Source organism: Rhipicephalus sanguineus, chromosome 7 (genome assembly GCF_013339695.2).
Source record: "Rhipicephalus sanguineus isolate Rsan-2018 chromosome 7, BIME_Rsan_1.4, whole genome shotgun sequence".
NCBI lineage: Eukaryota > Metazoa > Arthropoda > Arachnida > Ixodida > Ixodidae > Rhipicephalus > Rhipicephalus sanguineus.
In genome coordinates this window covers 162037554-162054205 of record NC_051182.1, presented here as the reverse complement: position 1 = coordinate 162054205, position 16652 = coordinate 162037554, and positions in this window count along the sequence as shown.

Genomic DNA, 16652 nt, shown 5'->3' with positions numbered 1-16652 from the left:
CCTAAACGTGTTAACCGATAAATGTGATTTTGTGCACCAATAAAGTAAGGGTTACATTAGCTTTGAGTGCATAAATTCTAAACTTGGTAACCCTTACTATCGGGGCAGAACATCACATTTATCGGTTACCACGTTTAGAGTTCAGTCCGTGGACCAGAATCTTGTCTACTTCTGGACTTTTTGACGGTTAAATATGTATGAATTTCCTTAGCAGTTCTGAGTTGCTAACGGATGCATGACTGTTGTATATTTTCTTTCGTTCTACCAGTTTGCGAATGGTTCTTTGAAAAATATTGCTTCCACATTGTCACAAATGAAGATGTCACATACTCAGAATACTAATATATTAAATAATGCGCACTAGGTGGACGGAGTAAACGTGCGTCCATCAGGCGATTTCTGGTGGCATATGCGAACAGCCCTTAGTAGGGTCGCGGAATGGCGATCGATTTGAGGTAGCCCATCTAGAAATAACGCGCTATTTAAAGATGTGCATTACTGTTGAGGTTCTCATCAAGCAGGTGCACCGAATTTTAGATTCGAACGCTGTCCTGTGTGTGAGTCAGTGAGGGTCCTTTGAGCGCGCACCACCGCGGCAGGTGCACGCCTGCTGCCATGTTTGAGCCTGAAATGGGCGGAGCTTCGGATTGCGGATCACGCGACATCCGTACCCTGGAACCCCATATTGTGGTATGGTCATGTGACTCCTATTAAGTGATTGCTTAGGTCCAGGGTGTCACCGGAATTTTGACTGAAAAGCAGAATCCGAACCGATGTTCCCGGAAAGTTCTTAAAGCCGAACCGAATCTGTACCGAAGAAAATAATATCGGTTATCAATTCGGAGCAATGTGGTTCAAAGCATAGGCGACAACAGTACATGGTGAGCTGTTCAAATCGAGACTCGTCGTGAACGCGCAAAGGAGATCACTTTAGTTGCCCGCGAATGAGTAATCATGTCTCAACTTTATGTAGCCTATCAGCTCGCTGTCTTAATGCAGACATAGCAATTTATTACTTCACCAGCACCAGCATTCATGCATTCCTTTAAAATGATGCACGATGCATTTAACTGAATGGCCACTGCATTCCACACCAGATACATCTATGACATACTGCTCTTCTTTTTATCATTAGTTGCAGTATCATCATGCACCAGATGTAATCCTCCCGTGCCACATAGGGTGTACGTGTATCGAATTAACTTTCGTGACCGCGCCTATTCGCCTGGCGCGCCACCTATGGCGGCACTGCGAACGGTGCTCCGGTGACGCAAAGGCGGGGATTCGGCTTTTGTCGTCTGCTAGGCTCTGGCTAGAACAGCAGCATTTTCGTCATAGTTCGCTCGCGTCACGCGGCGTTTCTTGACTACTAGCTGCATTTTCTTCTACTGATAGTTCTTTAGATGGCTGCTAGCATAGCAGGAAGTTAAGAAACGTTAACATTTAAAGTATTTTCTATATACCCACAGCCATCGCGGTCAGTATCATGCCCCCGAGTTCGTAGCGTCACTTACTGGGCTGGATGGTGTTGAAATAGCTTGCGTGAAAGTGACGTCCCGCCAAGCGAATTAAAGAGAATCTACGCTGCTTTGGAAGCGAAGCGCGATCAATAAAAGTTAGCATTGTGCAAACAGGCTTGAGTTGAACGAAAGTTCACACTCCACTCCCAATTGTAGTCATGTAGACATGTGTACACAAAACGTTTGCCGACAAAATAAAATTGATAATTTCACCGACCAGCGGGTTATTGCGGACAGCTAGTGTAGATCGGGCGAGTTGGATGCACATTAAAACTTGTTACACGTACTCTCGGCTCCAAATGAAACGCCAGCAGCGGTACGCGTGGTACAGTTCGCGCCGTCATGATTAAAGATACGCTCATGCGGTTTGCCGCTCGTGAGCCACATTCATGCTTTCGATCACGCAGTGCTGCCTAATCGGGTGTGCGGGCCTCTCAATGGTGATGACAGGACGGCGCGCACTATACAGTTCCTAATGCTTGGGCAACGTGCTCCGCTGTTCGTGTTTCATTTGACACCGATAGTACCGATAGTACAGCCAGCGCCTCCTCTATCTTTCTATGCCTAGGCGAAGGAGCGGAGCGCAATGGGATGATGATGATGAAAAACTTTATTATACATATTGCTGAATGGGTGGAGTCCCTAGTCCGGGATCCCATTGGCTTGCGCCCCGGTCCTTGCGCGGGCCACCAGGGCCTCTTGGACCCCCCGGTCCGGGCTGGACAGTGCCGCCTCCCATCCATCTCTACTGAAATGCTTAAAGAAATCTGTTTTGGATGTGTTGCACTGGCACTCCCATGCCATGTGATAAAGTGTAGCTAGATTAGTGTTGCATAGCTTGCATGTTGGTGAGGGGTACTTGTCAGGGTCGATTTTGGAAAGCATGTGTGGGTTGGGATACGATAACGTTTGTAAGCGGCGCCAGGCTACCTGTGCGGCTTTACTGAGTTGAGGAGCGCAATGGGAATCGACCGTCGGTGTTAGTGCGGCTTTTAGCCGCCGGGCGCCGCCACCGTAGTGGACCCGCCGTCGCGTCGTCGCTCGCGGAAACGAATGCTGTGTGGTTCTGTTTTCGGCTGTATTCGCGTTGTTTAAAGTATAATGAAAACTTGTAAAACTGGAATCATGAAGCACTTGTCGTTCTGGGCAACCAGCCCATTTCGAAGGCATGTGTCTTTCACGGCTATTTGATCGAGACGCTCGCGCGTCGTCTGCTAGCCCGATACAAGACAGCGCATGCCAGTGATGCGCGGAAAGTTGTTTTATCACCGTTACGTTTGCTTGACTGAGAGCCGGATTTTACTGTCTGAAAGTCGATTTTCGAAAGCAGCATTTGCCAAGAGCTAATACTGAAAGCTAGGGCGCTTAAAGTTCCCCGATGCGTGCTACCGTCTACTGGTGTAGCACACTAAACGCAAGTCTGGAGTTCATGCGCTAAATAGCACGAAATGTCCCTAGACTGCTTCCAGGGATATACGTGGTCGCCCGTTTCCTTCGTAAAGCTTTTGAGAATTATATTTGTGGCCACCGAGAAAAAGCAACAGCTGGTGCCAGGAAAAGAGGAACTATGTTAAGTGATTCCACCATTTCATAGCTTAAACCAATTAAAGCGTGGTGGTACGAAAAACAAACAAAAACAGCTGCATATGCCGCGCGCTTCCTGCAACACTGACCGATGTGTGTGAACAGACGCTGTCGTTCAAGCATAAAATCGTAATGCCAACTCTCAACTTGAGCCACGGTGAAAGGCGTGAACAATTAATTCAAAAAAGGCACAGTTTCGCCGCAACGGCGAAGCAATGAATGCGATAGCAATAAATTGGAATGTAACGCGAAGAACGGAAAGCAGCGCGAAATTGCCAGCGCGTTGCTCGAGCCCAAAGGACGCACGAAAAGAACGCACGCAGGACGAGCGCGAACTATCATGCGTCAAAGCTCGACACTTGAAGCTCACTGCTCAATCATAAAGCAGGACGCACGAAACGAATGAACAGGTACACACAGGACGAGCGCGAACTGTCACAGTTGTTACTTATTTCTGTTTGAACAGCGCGCTCCTTTCGCAACCGCGGCCGCTGCGAAGTGACCTTCGTACGCTCCGCGGCTTCAGCGGGGAAAGCACAAGACATACAACCGCCCAAAAGGACATGCTTCTGGGCTAGTTGGTGCATGTATTGCTTAGGTACAGAAGACTGAGGCGCGAAATACATTTCTTGAAAAAGGGAGAAGCAGAAGAGAAGACAGAGAAGCGCCAACCTGTCTTCTCTGTCGGCGCTTCTCTGTCTTCTCTTCTGCTTCTCCCTTTTTCAAGAAATGTATTTCGCGCCTCAGTCTTCTGTACCTAAGCAATACAACCGCCCGCTCCACCCCCCCCCCCCCAGCCCGCCCCCTTCTTTCCTCGAGATAAGCGCACGAAGGCGGCCACGCCCTGTAGGGCGAAGACCAACGGCGTTCGCAGGAGCGGGGCGATGATCTTTAAAGCGCGCAACGCGCGCACATCGCGCCATCTATTTGGCGAATAAGAAAGCATGCTGAAGGAAATGGCGTATATAAATAGCTCGCCGCATCCTTCCTCCATGGCTCGCCGTTAGCAGGCTGAAAGACGGTACTGTTGGTGGCGTAACCGTCTAACGCCGCTCGTTGGAAAGCGAGAGGTTCGATTCCGAGCGTCGGAAAGTTTTTCTGATTTTTATTTATTTAGAATGTATTTATTTAGAAAAAACCTTACAGGCCCTGTCGGGCATTGAGTAAGGGGGGCATTGTTACAATAACAGGTGAAATACAACGGAAACAGTTCGAAAATACATTAAAAGAAAACACACACATGATGAACAAGCAGAACAGCATAATAAATCAAGGCAGTTTAAGTAAAAAGTGAGTACAGACGCTCTCGAAATATTTTAGGATCGCTTATCGAGACGATGAGCGATCCTAAATTTTGTTTCTTTGTGGCTTTTATATATATATATATATATATATATATATATATATATATATATATATATATATATATATATATATATATATATATATATATATACATATATATATATATATATATATATATATATATACGGTGAATGACGGCGGCCGGCGACGGCAAAAATCAGCCGAGACTGTCCATATAATTGCTATCGCAATAAAACAACAGGGCGTGCAAACACGGACACAAGAAAGAATTCGACACCACAAACGCCGACTAACAACTGAATAGATGCACAATGGCGGTAAACAAAGAAGCCACGAAAGCTTATCTGCGCAAGCCCATGCAGTAGGCGAACCTATCAATCCGGCACGCGTGGGGGCCTACGCGAAAAATGGCGCGGCCTGTTGTCGGTTGCTTGAGCTCGTCTTTGTATTTGTCGACGGATTGTTGTAGCCTCAGTATCTGGCTCCTCAGGTATCTTTCTCTCCTCTTCCATTTGGCCCTTTGTGTAGTGAGCAAAGTAGGGGCTGAATGCCTGTCGACCTGGACGCGTTCGTCACATGGAGCAGCCTGCTCAGCCTTGTGCACTCATTTATTGTGACACTGTACGTAATGATTATCGGTTGTTTCGCTGGTAGCGTATGTGGTGTCCATGGGCTCCGATTCTTCAGCTTCGGGACTTAATGTCAGCGCTGCATGCACATGGCGATCGCGAGGCAGCGTTGCTACTGGCACTACATGCATTCGTTGACACTTCGGACGCAACACGGTCACATTTAGGGATAGTTGTCATGCTTGGTTCAGTCGTTACCTTGGTCTGCAAACGGGAAGGGTAGTCTGCAAAGACTGACGCTGCTGCATCCTTCTTAAGCCGCCACTTCTTATATTCTATGAAATCTTCGCGTCGTTAACGACGGCTGCATATTCTAGTGTAGTTTGAAGATGTATTAGGAGACCAATTATCCCGCCTAATTACTGCAAGCGACCTCTACCGAACACCAGCGTCAGCTGGAATTTCATGGAACGGCAGCCGAACAGTGTATTAAGGCGAAAGCCTTAATTAGATGCCTCATCAAACGCGAAAATTGACCGTCGGCAGCGCCAGCACGAGTGATGCAAAAAATAATTACGTGATGACGTCACAGATAATAAAATTTTGACATCATCGTGACGTCACGTAACGTGACGTCGTCATATTACATCTTCGCTTGGTCAAAATGGGCTTATCACGGAGGCAGTGCATGCCTCTGCTGATGTGCAGAAAGCTTGCACTGCCTCCGTTCCTTGAGGCTGTAAGAAAACCACGTTAGGCGCAGAAATATCTCTGAGGGAGGCAGGGAATGTTCAGTACATTGAGTGGAAGAAAAATAAGATGACTTTCGCCTTTCATTCGTCTTAGGTGAATGCATAGCAGAACCTCTGAGATTTTTCTTTATCAATAAAGGGAAATAAATAAAGACAGGCCTGATTTCTTTCAGTTCCATTTGCAGAGTGGAAGACAACAGTATGACATACTAAGGCATTGGCACGGTTGCAATAGCCTGAAACAGAAAATAAAACGTGAATACTATAAAGCTCGAGGGCAAGTATCAAACCGGCAGCACGGCCCGACAGACTGCCTGCGGAATACGTACAGCGGGGATGGAAAGGCACGCGAACATGCGGCATCTGCATTCTTTGCTGTTTCGCATGTATTTTCAAGTGGTTATGGCCTGAATGGTTGATGAAAAGACGACGTCATCCATGACACAATAAAAGACCATCTAGCATCTTTTTATTCTCACCACGGTTAGAGCGTGATGAAGACAGCGCGCCGCTACGTTCGCGTTTCTTTCCATCCCCACTGTACCTGTCAAAGCCTGCGAGAAGCACAAATGCAATTAGGCACGGATGCAAACACGAATTCGTGAGCTTCGTAATATGCGCTACCGTTCAGCGCCAGCTTCCCGTAGTCTTAAGGTCCCTCCGTAGTCTACTTGCACAGCGCCACCACGCGGCAGCGGCGAGCGGACGCGGAGCGCGCACTCGACGGCCCGAGGAGAGCGTTCGCCCAGGCACTGAGAAATACAGGAGGCGCTGGTACAGCTTGGTGAACAGTATGAAAAATTGGCGAATGTGTCCAGGAAGAGGAGAAAGAGAGCTTTTTCCCACCATTCTTTCGACCCCTTTGGCTGACAATTTCTATTCTTTACTGTGCTAAAACAAGACTGAATATTCTAAGGTGAAAGCCTTACATTCCTCATCAAACGCAAAAATTGACCGCCGGCGTCCCGCGCGCCGGCAGCATCAACACGAGTGATGCAGAAAAAAATCATCACATGGTGACGTCACCTTTTGACGTCATCATGACATCACAGACCGCTACAATTTGTGACGTCTATAGTCCAAGGTTCGACGAAAACTCGTCAGGCGAGGGGGATTCATTGGAAGAAATAAAACAGGCACTCGCCTTGTTCAAGGAAAAACAAACATATATTGACGTTTCGGGTCCGCTACGGGTCCCTTGTTCACAATGAAGAGCATGCAAGAGGGCGTAACTATTTATGGAATGGGTGGCGCAGAGTGCGCATGTATATCTCGGGGAGATTACCCCGTGTCCGGTTAATCCCGTTTTAAATGCGAAGCATTTCTTAGCGAACCTCTGGCACTTTGAGCGTTTCTATCTACGTATCTATCTATCTATCTATCTATCTATCTATCTATCTATCTATCTATCTATCTATCTATCTATCTATCTATCTATCTATCTATCTAGCCGCCTACGTCTGGGTGCTCTCACGATCGCCTCCTTAACTTGGTGTAGACCAAAATTTGCATGGGAGGGTAAGAGGATTTGACGAATATGATTGCGTGTCATGACATGAATAACGTTCAAATCCTGTCGCGTACGTCCTCAAACCCTTTCCACTAGACACGTGTGGCACATACCCGTTTACCATGGGCCGCGGTGTACGGGTATGCGCCACAGGTGATTGAGAGTTTATATCTACCCAGGAACGGCGAGAACAGACTTTGGTAACTACTTAAATGCTAGAGCAATGAGGAAAACCAACATCGCCAGCGTTGACTCAATGAATGGATAGAATGAAAATTAGGATCCCAGCAGGAATCGAGCCCAAGCATTCTGCGTGGCAATCAGGTATTCTACCACTGAGCCACGGCAGGTCTATAAACTGGTTTGGAAAAACAGCCTACGCAGGCGTAATATCGGCGCAACGTCAATTGTGGTTGTGGTGCTGGCTACCTAATTTTACAAGAAAGCAATAAACACTACATGATGCTCCTACGATGCGTACTCCTACGATACAGGCGTCATATCAGATTAACGTATGTAGCGCCAGTGTTGGCTCCGCTTTTATAGCAGTCTAATAAACATTACGTTTGTATTCCTATGATTCAGCAAGCTATATGGAAGCATTTGCTCGATCCAGGAGCAATACATTAACGAAAGTTACATATGATATCCACATCACCGCACCGTACAGTGCACTTCGTCTACCAGAACGGCGCAGTGTCCTCTTCATTACTTACGAGGCTGGGCGATCGCCTCATGCTGACCGAGGGTGATGCCAGATTGATTGACAGCCGCTTTGTAGACTAGGCTACGTAGGGCCATACGCCCAGGTAGTCTTCGAATAAGACAAACACCATCCACTGATGTTGGTCTACGTAGCACTATCCAGGCCTACCAGTCTCGACGGCCTATACCTCACCAACGCGAAGGGTGACTTTCGGTTACGATATGTCGCCGGCTCTATCGACAGACAATTTATCGACGAAGTGACCGAGGCATCCACGAATTCCAACAGCTCTACTATACCACATACTTCACTACACATGGACCCCTCGTCACCACGATCACGACGGATCCTACAACAAATCATGACCAGCTGCTGGTGCTCACTGATCACGGTAATGATGACCTTTTTTCAAGAACTGTCAAGAACTTCTTCCACACATGCACACGGGTTCGAGAAACGTGCGTGCGTTCTCGGGACACCTATAAGCACTACATATGAGCTTACCGCTTCTGGTGTTGGTAATACCCACGTTGCCATTGGCAGCGTTACCCAACCGTAAACAACTGGTTATATAACACATATGCGGCTCTTCAACATATATATGTGTGCGTTTAAAATTTATACAAATCTTTAGCGTCATTTTGTAACGTGTCGCTCAGTAAAAACAATTACGCCAGCGTCACCTACCCGCCACATGCTTCGCATAATATAGACTCCCATGGTACGTGGGATCTGCCGAATTTTTTGTATAAATTTTATACGCACACATATATATGTTGAGTAGCCGCATATGTGTTATATATCCAGTTGTTTACGGTTGGGTTACGCTGCCAATGGCAACGTGGGTATTACCAACACCAGAAGCGGTAAGCTGATATGTAGTGCTTCTACGTGTCCCGAGAACGCACGCACGTTTCACGAACCCGTGTGCATGTGTGCAAGAAGTTCTTGACAGTTCTTGAACAAGGGCATCATCACCGTGATCAGTGAGCACCAGCAGCTGGTTATGACTTGTTATAGGATCCGGTCGTGATCGTGGTGACGAGGGGTCCATGTGTAGGGAAGTATGTGGTATAGCAGAGCTGTTGGAATTCGTGGATGCCTCGGTCGTGTCGTCGACAAATTGTCTGTCGACAGAGCCGGCGACACGTCGGAACCTGAAGCCACCCTTCATGTTGGTGAGCTATAGGCCGTCGAGGCTGGTAGGCCTGGATAGTGCTACGTAGACCAACACCAGTGGATGGTGTTTGTCGTATCCGTAGACTACCTGGGCGTATGTGGCCTACGTAGCCTAGTCTACAAAGCGGCTGTCAATTAATCTGGCATCATCCTCGGTAAGCATGAGGCCATCGCCCAGCCTCGTAAGAAATGAAGATGACACTGCGTCGTTCTGGTGGACGAAGTGCACTTTACGGCGGTGCGTTGATGTGGATATCATATGTAATTTTCGTTAATGTATTCCTCCTGGGTCGAGCAATGCTTCAGTATAGCTTGCTGAATCATAGAAATACAAATGTAATGTTTATTAGACTGCTATAAAAGCGGAGCCAAAACTGGAACTACAGACGTTCATCTGATGTGACGCCTGTATCGTAGGAGTACATATCGTAGGAGTATCATGTAGTGTTTGTTGCTTTCTTGTAAAATTAGATAGCCAGCACCACAACCACAATTGACGTTGCTCCGATATTACGCGTGCGTAGGCTGTTTTTCCAAACCAGTTTATAGACATGGCGTGGCTCAGGGGTAGAATACCTGATTGCCACGCAGAATGCGTGGGTTCGATTCCGCCTAGGATCCTAATTTTCATTCTTTCCATTCGTTGAGTCAACGCTGCCGATGTTGGGTTTCCTTAACGCTCTAGCATGTAAGTTACCAATGTCTGTCCTCGCCGTTCCTGGGTAGACATAAGCAATGACCTGTGGCGCATACCCGTACACCGCGGCCCGTGGTTAACGGGTATGTGCCACACGTGTCTAGTGGAAAGGGTTTGACGACGTACGTGACAGGATTTTAACGTTATTCATGTCATGACCCGGCAATCATATTCGTCAAATCATCTTACCCTCCCATGCAAATTTTGGTCTACACCAAGTTAAGGAGGCGATCATGAGAGCACCCAGACGTAGGCGGCTAGATAGATAGATAGATAGATACGTGATAGAAACGCTCAAAGTGCCAGAGGTTCGCTAAGAAATGCTTCGCATTTAATATTTAGCGTCATGTTGTAACGTGTCGCTCAGTAAAAAAAGTTACGCCACAGTCACCTACCCGCCGCATGCTTCGCATAACATCGACTCCCACGGTACGTGGGATCTGCCGAATTTTGGTCTTTTGAATGTGCAGTGATTCTAAAAGTAGCCGTGTCGATAGGCGCTTCTCTGTCGCAATTATGCTCGCAGAATCCCAGTCGATGATGTGATTACTGTTTAAATGATGATCCGCCAAGGCGTTCGAGCTTGCATTGCCTTTCTTGACATCGTTCTGGTGCTGTTGGATTCTTCTATCAAATGCGGTTAACCGGACACGGGGTAATCTCCCCGAGATATACATGCGCACTCTGCGCCACCCATTCCATAAATAGTTACGCCCTCTTGCATGATCTTCATTGTGAACAAGGGACCCGTAGCGGCCCCGAAACGACAATATATGTTTGTTTTTCCTTGAACAAGGCGAGTGCCTGTTTTATTTCTTTCACTTTGTGACGTCATAACTTCATGTCACATGATGACGTCATCACATGATATCATCGCTCTGCATTGCCTCCGTGATCGGTGGGCCGATCACGGAGGCAATGCGAAACCAGGTAACGTGTAGAAAGCTTGCAATGCCTCCGATTCTCTAGGCAGTGCAAAACCATGTTACGTCCAGAAAGCATTCGGAGGGGGTGGGCAAGGAACAATACATCGACTGAAGAAGAAAAGATGGATTTCGCCTTCGAGTCATCGTAGGCTAATGCATAAAGGACCCCTGAGTCTTTTTAGTACAGTAATAGCACCACGCCCTATCAGGAGTCGACCGTTGAGAGTGATTTACACTATTTTATTGCAAATACTTCTTATTTACGACTTTCCGATGCGAAAGCTTTGTGTTTATCTGTTAGTATGGTCATAGGCGTGCGTGGGGTTCCCCTTCAGGGGGGGGGGGGGGGCGGAAGCGGGCGAAGGTTCATCGCAGCGCCCCCCCTCCTCATTAAGTCAATGTATGGGCAGACTTTGCCCCCCCCCCCCCCCCCTGCGCACGCCTATGAGTATGGTTACACTAATTCCTTTCAGTACACTTTCAGACGACTATGAACGAGTCAGCAAAAGTCGATTTATTAATGTAGGGATTAAAATATGTTGGGGAAAAAAAGCTCCGCACAACCTACCAATATTTCATATGACCGTCGTGCATCCCCTTTTGACTCGTGCTCTCAACCTTTTTATTTCTTTTTAAATTTCAAGTACTTACGACGCGCTTACACAGCAGCTGCTGAAAACTTCGATTTAATGAAAGGTTGCTGCCTGTAACGACCATTTAATTTATTTGAATGGCATCACACGTCGTCTCTCATGCGCTTAAAACTCCGAACAAAGGAATTGAACCAAAAGAATAGGCTTGGCAACCGAACACGCGCAGCACGCGGTTACATATATTGCGCTTTAACGCAGACACGGAAGCCAAGGTCCGAGCGCTGAAGTCAGTGATCTAAAGCGGGCCGGAAAGTCATTTTGAGTGCACCACGGCCACAGAACAGTCGCGAAAAGAAATTGTCGCCATACATGCAGATTGTCACGATGAGTAAGGCGCCCGGCACGTTTTTCTTGAGCACGCGCAATGAACACACGAAGGCGACAAGGTGTGACATAAACACACACTTCATTACACTCAACAAGACAATTACACACACAGAAGAATATGACTAACTAGAAATAACGAGGTCTCCAAAACCAAGTAATTAACACGTCATATCATGACCAAGTTCTACTCGCGTCCCTACTCACATCTCGTCCGCTACCGCCGGTCGCTTACGATGAAGATCGTTCGCGATGTCACCCGACCGTCGCTCACCGCGTCCGTCGATACCGAATTCTCCGTTGATGTAGAAGTGCGCTCCGCAAGCACTGTGACGTACTCGTGCGTTGCTCGTCTTCTGCAGAATGGGATTGGTGCCGGCAGGCACTCCTGGCACGTCCCAGCTCACCCTGGCCCTTGCGCCGTTGGCGTGGCAGACGGGTGGTCGCAAGCCCGGGCTCGTTCAAGGTCGGCGGCGTAAGCGCTGACCTGTCCCGGCAGCTCACTGTACAGCCGGCCAGCTGGACGACCGGATCGTGAAGACCGCTGCTCGCCGAGGCTAATACTCCGGCAGGCTCCACGCTCCACAGGACTGGGGCAAGACCCAGACTGCGCGGACCATCGGCTATCTTCACCGTCGCCTTGACCGCCGTTCTCTTCTGCGCGCGCCAGCCCTCCAAGATGGCGTCTCTCCCGCGCGCACCTTTCGCTTCTTTTTTCTTTTCCACTTGTCTTTATTCGTATTCGATTGATTTCTTCTCCGGCCTTCCTCTTCTTTTTCGACGTCTCTTGTCATCCCTGACACAGATGTACAGTCGCGCTCAATATGACTTGCAACACGGGAGGGCCTCACGAGTTTAAATATTTCACATTCCTTCCACTATCCCTTATTTCTACAACTAAACGCTGTTCTCTCACTGGGGCGTGTTCCCAAATAAGAAAATAATATTAAGTTACAGAAATAAAGGAAGCTGAAGCCGCGCGCATTCATTAAACTCGTGAGGCCACGCGCTCCCGTGTTGCAAGTCATATTGAGCGCAACTGTACACATTGATGGCTAGCAGACGATACCAGGAGCAGTCAACACTGAACGTGCTCCTGATGGCTACTCCGCTCGATTTCGCTGGGCATTTTGCTTGAACATTCAGTACAAATTGCTTTATGAACTTGCCCACTAATGTTTCAATAACTCAAGCAGGACAGACTGGCCGGCAGCGTCGAGCAGCCTTAACGTAGCGGGCGCGCGCGCGAAGAGCGGCACCCGAGACTCCTCTCTGACGTCACACGCGAGACGGCGCCATTCAAAGATCTCGAGGCGAATTCCCATCGTTAATATAGTAACGATGACTTCAAGTTCAAATTTTGGCGCTCTCTGAGCGCTTCTGTGCAGCTAACGCAATCCAGAGGATAAAAGAGCACGTTTCCGATCAGTTTCGCCTGTGAGTTTGTTTTTTCCGCCACGGGGAGATTTTTAAAGCTCGATCGCAGTCGGGTAGGTGAGCGTTCGTTGTTTGAGACATGGCGTGGACGTCGCTCGCGGGTGCTCCACGGAAACGGCGAATTCCGACGGATTCCGATTATCTCAGCGGGAATCTCTGGATGATGGCGGCGGAACAGACACGGAAGGCGTATTCGATTCGACAGACTTCAGTACGGACGGCGAAAGGGCGTCAACCCGCCCCGGAACATCAGCAGCTATTCGCCGGTAAGTTTCGTCCTCTCCTCGGGCCGTTTTATCGCTGCCGCGCGTCGATGTAAACGTATCCGGTGCGTACTATGGGCACCGTGCATACGTTAGGAGCCGCCACAGTCGCGTGCTGCCTCCAGCGCCAAAGCGGCCACGACAGCAGATTTGGCGGGATAAGGGAGCAGACGACGCAGGCGGCGGCAAGCCACTGCGCCGTGCTTTGGTGCTTCGCCTGAGGCGCTTTCTCTCCCGTTTGCTTCCAAAAGACGTCAAATTGTTAGCAGCTGTCAGAGAACGTATAGCGTTAGCGCGTGTGCTTCTTTTCATCAGACCTCGTGTATCCTCAGGCGAATGCGGCAACATAAAATGCTTGAGCTAGGGGCAGACAACGGAGGTGGCGAGCCCGTTGAGCGAAAATGTGCACGTGTAACGCGGGCTGCCTCGCTCACTAAACAATCACAGTTTATCACCCTCGGGCTAACGCGGCAGCGAACTCAGCGGCAGCATGAAACTGGCGATACCAGCAATTGCACTGTCAGGGCCACTGAATGAAAAAACGCTTTCCATCTGTGTGAAGCTGTAGCACTCAGGAAATATCGATGGATTGTATGCTATTGGTGCGCCTCCTCGTTTGACTTGGCACTTCCTACGAAGTGCCTGCTGCATATTCTGCTGTACGGCCCGGGTGTCCAATTAGACCATGCTTTAGTGCAATGTAACATCCATAAATTTTCACTCGCAAAGAAAAAAAATACCCCATCTATTCACAAAATTCACTTTTGTCGTCGAACGAGTGTGATCCACCGTTCACGCCCATTCCGTTCATATTCTCTAAATGGAAAACGGTAAAAACGCGTGCCCGGAGAATTCCTGTAGGTGTTATTGCCCCCAACAACGCAGCAAATATTCCTGGAGTTCGGCATTCCTACGACCAGCGCTACCGACACAAAACGAACTGCCCGCAAGAATACCTCGCGCCGTCACAGCGGGAGCGTGGAGCAATCGCGGAGCGATGTTTTATGCTATATTATCCTTATCGTCCACCAGCTGCGACTGAATGATCGCGTTGATAACGCGGACGGACGGTCGCTCTGGTCATCCTTCGTCGATTCATTTCGAGCGCGTGAGAGCATCCCGCCAAATCTGCGCTTCTTGCCGCTAGGGACACCTTCGCTCGGGCGGCGGAGTTACGTCTGCGCGGGGCCTATAGGTAATAGCTCTTACCTGCAAGGTGTTAACTTCATGCGGGTGGGAGCATTTGGCGCCGGCAGCAGAAAGGACGGAATTCTCTCCGCGAGGACGGCGCGGAGAGGACTTTGACTCAGCGCTCCGGAGTGCCATGCGGTAGCTTCTTCGTGTTGTTTTTCAGTGCAGAAGTCGTGAGAGAGATATGCAATCACACAGATAAATATGCGTGGATGCATATTTTCGAAAAGCGAACGTACACTGAGAGGGACGGATCCAGGAAGGAAGGAAGGAAGGAAGGAAGGAAGGAAGAATGAAGCTGAAAGACAGGGAGGTTAGCCAGTTCCTAGACCGGCTGACCTACCCTGTGCTGGTGGAAGGGGTGAGGGAAATAAAAGATGATAGAAGAGAGAAGTTACAAAAAAGAAAACATGGCTGATCCCTCTGTCATAGGAATCGGTATAACACGAAAGTGAAACGTGTCTTCACAGACATAGTTGAGCGTTTGTTGTGCATTCTTTCGCCCCAAGCGCGAAGGAATGAATGCTACAGCATCAAATTGTAATGTTACGCGAGGAACGGCAAGCCGCTCGAAACTTGCAATGCGCTGCTCAAGCAGAAAGGACGCGCGGAACGAACCTAGACAGGATGAGTGCGAACTGTCACAGTTGTAACTCATTGCTGTGTGAGCAGCGCGCTCCTTTCGCAAAAGCGGCCGCTGCAGTGAGCGAGGTGACCTTCGTGCTCTCAACGGAAACTTGCAGGCAGAGCGCAAGACGTACAAACCTCCGAGATCACGAGATAAGCGCCCGCACGAGCGACCACGCCCTGTCAAGGCGCGCGCTAATACGCGTGGGGGACGACTTTTAAAGCGCGCCCTTCTAGAGTGCCTCGATGCGCGCGCCCCCGCTTAGAGTGGTGTCAGCTTTTGAAAGGGCAGTTGCCGCCTCCTCGGCCTTGGCGGCAGCGTGGCCGCCATTTTGAATCCCCCGCCCGGTCACTTGTGCGTGGCGCGCGTGCTGTTATTAGGTCGGTGGTCGTTTCCCACCAGTTTTATGCGCTCTCTACCGTCACCATAGCCGGGTGTTGCGTGCCGCAGTGCACCAATCATTCTAGGAACGTTGGGAGCTGTATCGTTTTAGAAGATAGGAAGTTTCTTTGGACAGTAAAAATCAAACGTGACAAGCGGCATCCGAAGGACACATTATGCACTTGCAGCGTAAGTTTCCGGCCGGTATTTCGAATGCACATGCAAGGATAACTTCTGCCGGTGTTAACCTTGCGTAATAAATGGACACACTGATATCAGCTACATGCTTGATATGCTTTGGTTCACGTGTGCATGAATCCTGCATTTTTATTCGCAAACATTCTTTACTGCACATGGTTGGTCCTGTATCTGCTTTGATTTTTGCTTTCGCTATTTTTGTGATTTGAAATGCATCATGGAATATATTATGCGTGTTTGTCTGCAGATCAGATCCTTCTTTTTTCCTAATAATAATTATTTGTGAGAATTTACGTCCGAAGAACCCCGATATGATTATGAGAGGCGCCGTATATAGCGGAAGGCTCACGAAATTTTGACCATCTGTTGTTCTTTAACGTACACCTAAATCTAAGTACGCGGGCCTCTGTCATTTCACCTCCATTGAAATGGGGCCGCTGCGGCCGGGATTCGATCCCGCAACCTTCGCGTCACCAGTCAAGCACCATAACTAAAACCACCGGCGGGTTCTTGTTTATTATATTCCTTTCCGTGTTTCAAGTAGGCCTTCTGTGCTGGTCCGATGCCCACATATGCATGTGTGCAGTTATATGTTTTCTATCCTTCCATGTTTCTGTGTTTCAAGGTTACATTTTCATCCTGTCTTAAATAATTACGCAGTTCCTGTTTTTTTAATCATTTACGATCACTGTGAAGCGACTAGTGGCAGTTGTGTTTTATTGTATAATTTGCGTTTTATTTGTGTAATTGCTTCTGTCAGCGAAGCATTAATGCGCACAAATAAATGGACTGTAAGCTGGATATAAAC